Raw genomic sequence first — 5761 nt, forward strand, 5'->3', positions numbered from 1 at the left:
ATACTATTTTCCCTGAGAAGTCTTTTGAATGAAGAAAAGGTCTATCCTGAATATTGTAAAAATTGATAAATTTTTGATAAATAGCATGGCAGTGACTTTTACATCTTTGTCATAGTTCAAGACCTTTAACTTTGGATCTCAGTAAATGTTTGTTGAATACAGATAATTTGGAAAACAGGCAAAAAAATCATCCATATTTTCATCAAGAAACACATCCACCATTAGCATTTATGGGTATTTCATTCCCTATCTTTCCCCCAAGGATAATGAAAATGCTTCCATGTTATTATTATAATCTTTGTACCCATCATTTCAACTATGTTTTTTGAAAATGGAAATATCTTCATATCCCTTTTCTCATTATAATATGAAAGAAATAACAAATTCAAACCTTAAGAAATGCATTAAGTGCAAAATAAAAATTCTTTATAATTTTACTTCCCAGAGATAAGGTGTTTAATAGTTTTATCTGTCGTTTGAAACACCTACTTATTATTCCATTCAGTGGGTATAATTTACTTAGGTTTTTAATTTATGTAGGGTTTTCATTATTATCGGATATTTAAGATTTTTCTTCCAATGTTAGCCATTATAAGTAATACTCTAGTGAATATTTCACACATAAAGCTTTTCCCATATTTATTTCTTTTAGGTAAATTTTTTCAAAATGGAATTATTGGATCAAAACCTATGAATGAACTCAAGGCCTTTGAAAAATATTTTCAAATTGATTTCAAAATGGTAATGCCAATTTACATTTTCAATAAGGTGGAAAGGTTTTAACCTGGTATAAAAATACCAGGTTCACAATACCAGTGCCAGAGTAGAGAATTATCATTCAACAAAGAACTTGCTAATGTTATGAGAAAAATAGCACTTCCCTGTGGTTTTATTTTGCATTTCTTTAATTTCTATTGGAACATTTCCCCAACTTTGTTTATTAGTTGTATTTTCTTTTGTGGATTGTCTTTTTATGTTATTAGGCTATCAGAGTTGTGAGTTTCCCTTTGTTGTATATATGAGCCCTACAAATTGTAACGAGAATGATCATTTATCTACTATATAACCTAATTTTTTCCCTCAGTGTATGCTTTTTAATTTTGAATTTTTTTTATTAGTTTGGAGAAATTTTCCAAGTTTTGGGTAATAAAGTTATTGATCTTTTGTTTCTTCTGTTGGTTTTAAGCTTAGGAATTCCTTCTCCTTCCAGAAGTTTTATAGCTTTTTTCCGCTATGAGTTTTTTTTTTTTTTTTCCTCTGCTATGAGTTTTAACTACTTAACTTTTTGATCCATCTGGACATTACTTTAGTTACAGCAAGAAAGGACGTTCTCTATTGGTTTTTCAATTTTTAATCTCATTTTATTGACATTTATTAAATAATTCTTCCCCTCTCTGCTGTTTTATGATAACTCCAATATCATACTTTAAATTTTTAGGTACCAAAAATTGGTACCAAAAGTTAGGTAAGGTCTAAATCTGAGTTTTTTGTTATGTGGGTATGAGTGCCTTTTACATATTTGCTTATGTATTACATAATTTTAACTGCCTTAATTTTAGAGTTGATTCAGCACATATTTATTGAGAGCTCACATGTATTAAGCTCAGTAATTTATTAATAACATTTCTTTTATACCTGTTTATTTGATATTCTTACCTACTTGCTCTTTCTGATGAATTATATATATATATATTTTTTAATTTTTTTTACATTTATTTATTTTTGAGAGAGAGAAACAGAGCACAAGTGGGGAAAGGGCAGAGAGAGAATGAGACACAGAATCTGAAGCAGGCTCCAGGCTCTAAGCTGTCAGCACAGAGCCTGACGTGGGGCTTGAACTCACAAACCGGGAGATCATCACCTGAGCTGAAGTTGGGTACTTAACCGACTGAGCCACCGAGGTGCTCCTCTAACCTCTTTTCTTAGTTCTACTAGTTTTGAGAATTTTCTCTTAGGATATCAAAATAGTCATTCACCTGCAAATAATGATAATTTTGTCTTTTTCATTCCTGTATTTATAATTTTTATTTATTAATATAAATAAGGTGAAACCTTCTTTGTTTTGTGCTTAATTTCAGTATAATGCCTATAGAATTTCTTCATTAAGCATGAGACTAATTGTTGGTTTGATATAAAAAATAGCTTCTAGGGGCGCCTGGGTGGCGCAGTCGGTTGAGCGTCCGACTTCAGCCAGGTTACGATCTTGCGGTCCGCGAGTTCGAAACCCGCGTCAGGCTCTGGGCTGATGGCTCAGAGCCTGGAGTCTGTTTCCGATTCTGTGTCTCCCTCTCTCTCTGCCCCTCCCCCGTTCATGCTCTGTCTCTCTCTGTCCCAAAAATAAATAAACGTTGAAAAAAAAATAGCTTCTATTTATTGGGTGTTTATCATGTACCAGGTGCTGTGCTATATATACATGAGGTCAATAGTGGTGCCCTGGGTCTGTTTAACTTCAAAATTACCTTTTAAGCTGTTAATGAAATCAGGAATGGAGGTTAATTTCATCAAATACCTTTTGGCATCTGGTGATTTTTATTTGTTGATGTAATGGTGTTATAAATGTATTTTTGATACTTTATATAAATTGATATTCTTTCGTATTCCAAGAGAGAATTTCAATAACTTCCAATTATTCATATATCAGGGTGAAAAATAGTTAGGCTAAATGATTACATGGAGAATTGTCTTATGAATTTTCTTGTTTAATTTTTTATTATAGCATATTCTATTAATAAATGTCTCACGACTGGGCCTTTCTTACTTTCCCTGTTTAGTTCTATTTGGTTACCTTAAAAGATATTTTGTTGAATTCTATTTGCAAATATTTTATTTGTAATTTCACTCATACTCTTAACTGAAAATTTTCAAAAGTCTCCTTTCTTTTCTCCTCCCCTCCTTTTCCTCTTTTCCTTTAAAAAACATTCTGCTATTTTTGTAAGGTTTTGGCACCAGGGCTAAATTTGCTTTTCTAGAATTAATTAGGTTGTTTTCCATTTTTTACGTTTTGGAGCTGGATTTGTTTGTTTATTTATTTATTTATTTAAAATTTATTTATTCATTTTGAGAGAGAGAGCATGGGGGAGGGGAAGAGAGAGGTAGAGACAGAATCCCAAGCAGGCTCGGTGCTGTCAGCATAGAGCCCGATGTGGGACTCAAACTCACGAACTGTGAGATCATGACCTGAGCCGAGATCAAGAGTCAGGCCCTTAAGTGAGTGAGCCACCGAGGTGCCCCATGGGTCTATTTATTTAATATGACACTCTCTGTTCCTAAAAATTTGAAAGACTTCACTTATAAAATAGCATGAGCTGGGAACATAAGCATTCTGGTAAATAAGACAAGAAAAAATGTGAGAAGATAGGATACATATTTTTATTCCTTGCAAATGTCTGCTTTTCTTTATAAGTTAATTTCCCTTCTCAAATAAGAATAACAAGGACCTTTGTACTTTTGAGATTAATATATATTTTAATAGGGAATTTTCCTGCTGCAATAGTGACATTTGCTGTTCCATCAGTTCAGACTTGATGCTCTGTTGACATTAGTGATCCCTGAAAAGCTTCTTGATGGTTTATTATTGTATTCTTGTTCTGCCCAGGCAACAAATCCACTTATTTTCCTCTTTGTTGGCATCTTGTTTAGAGCGTTTTATTCTAATGACCCCTGAGGCTCTGCAGAAGGCACGATGTCCTTCTCCTTTGGGAGAAAGCGTGGTGCAGATTCTGGGAGCAAGGGTTACTTTGGAGATAGACAGATCTGACTTTCCAAGCCCATCACACCACTTATTAACTGTTGACTTTTCTAAGTCTCATTTTCCTAATTTGTGAAGTGGCAACAGAGATAAACCTCAAGCCATTGGTTTTACTAGAAAATAGTTTTAAAATGCTGAGCATCGATTCTGACACACAGTAAACAATCAGTGGTAGCTCTTCTTATTTGATGGTTCATGTTCATTGCCTCTTTAGACCAACGGTGTCAAATGTGTTCGGAGACGTAAAAAGTGCTACCTTTTTAATTTAAAAATAACTTTGTTGAAAAAAATAACTTTATTGAAGTATAATTTGTAAAGATACAATGCTTCCATGAGTTTTGCCAAATGTATACACAGTCAAAATATAGCACACCGCCATCTGCCCGAATGGTCCCCATGTGTTCCTTCCCAACCAGTCCCATCTCCTCTTTTCAGTTCTTAGGCAACAACTGATCTGCTTCTAGATTAAGTTTGTTTTCTGCTGACTTTCATGAGAAGGGACTTATGTGGTAGGCACTCTTTTACATTAGATTAGTTTTTTATGTTTTATTTTAAGGATAGTGTTTTAGAGATTCAACTATGTTGTTGCATGGAACAGGTTTTTTTTTTTTTTTTTTTTTTTAAACTGCATTTGGGTTGTTTTCAGTTTGGGGCTTTTATGAATAAAGCTGCTGTAAACATCCATGTAACAGTTTTTAAAAAATGAGTGTGTACATATATTTTCTTTTGCAGGTATTTGGGAGAGGAATTCCTGAGTCACCTGGTCAGTGTGTGTTAAACTTCCTAAGAAATTGTCAAAGAGTTTATCAAAGTGGCTATACTGTTTTACATTTCTACCAGCAGTGTCTGCGAATTCCAGTTGTTCCACATCCTTACTTATATTTAATATTGTCAGTTTTTAAAAATTTAGCCATGTGAGTAGGAAAGTAGTGGTATCTCATTGTGGTATTAATTGTATTTCCTTTGTGACTAAAGATGTGGAGCATCTTTACACATGCTTTTTGGCATTCCATGCATCTCCTTTTGTGAAATATCTGTTCAAATATTCTGCCCAGTTCAGCTGGCTTATTTGTCTTTTTGTTATTGAGTTAGAAGAGTTCTTATATATTCTGGAGATAAGTCCTTTATGTCAGATATATGCGTTTTGAATATTTTCTTCTAGAATTTTTATAGTTTGGCTTTTATATTTAGGTTTATGATCCATTTCAAATTAATTTTTGTGACCAGTAAAGATCAAGGTTCACTTTTTCCCATATGGATATCCAAGCACCATTTGTTATTGAACATAGATTGACCACATATGGATGGGTGTTTTTCTTACTCTCTATTCTGTTCCATTGATCTGTATGTCCATTTTTGCTGGCATAAAAATAGACATTTTTTATACGATAACATTATATTAAATCTTTAAATCAGGTAGTGTGGATGTTTTGTTCTTCTTTTTCACTTTTTTTTTTTTTGCTATTCTAAATTCTTTATATTTCCATATACAGTTTAGAGCCAGCCTGTCAGTTTCTACAGTGAAGTCTGCTGGGATTTTTATTGCTATTATGAAGAATCTATGGATCAATTTAGTGAGAATTGGCATTTTAAGAATATTGAGTCTTCTTTTTTTTTAAAAAAAATTTTTTTTCAATGTTTTTTATTTATTTTTGGGACAGAGAGAGACAGAGCATGAACGGGGGAGGGGCAGAGAGAGAGGGAGACACAGAATTGGAAACAGGCTCCAGGCTCTGAGCCATCAGCCCAGAGCCTGACGCGGGGCTCGAACTCACGGACCGCGAGATCGTGACCTGGCTGAAGTCGGACGCTTAACCGACTGCGCCACCCAGGCGCCCCGAATATTGAGTCTTCTGACCCTGAAAGTAAGTTATACATTTCCACTTATTTAGGTATTTATTTTGTCTCAGCAATGTTTTGTTGTTTTCAATGTAAGAACTCAAACACATTTTAAAATAATTGTCGACAAGTATTTAGATTTTTGATTCTGTTATAAATGATATTGCTTTATAA

The 5761-nt window shown here is 33.6% G+C and overlaps 1 long non-coding RNA gene across 1 annotated transcript; it reads left to right on the forward strand.

The window, feature by feature from the left end:
• The first annotated feature begins 670 nt into the window (after positions 1-670).
• LOC125164629 (uncharacterized) lies at positions 671-5349 on the forward strand. The gene is made up of 3 exons (XR_007151836.1): positions 671-741; positions 4481-4511; positions 5242-5349. It is a non-coding gene; the product is annotated as an uncharacterized LOC125164629 (long non-coding RNA).
• Positions 5350-5761: the final 412 nt, after the last annotated feature.

This window comes from Prionailurus viverrinus, chromosome B1 (assembly GCF_022837055.1).
Source record: "Prionailurus viverrinus isolate Anna chromosome B1, UM_Priviv_1.0, whole genome shotgun sequence".
NCBI lineage: Eukaryota > Metazoa > Chordata > Mammalia > Carnivora > Felidae > Prionailurus > Prionailurus viverrinus.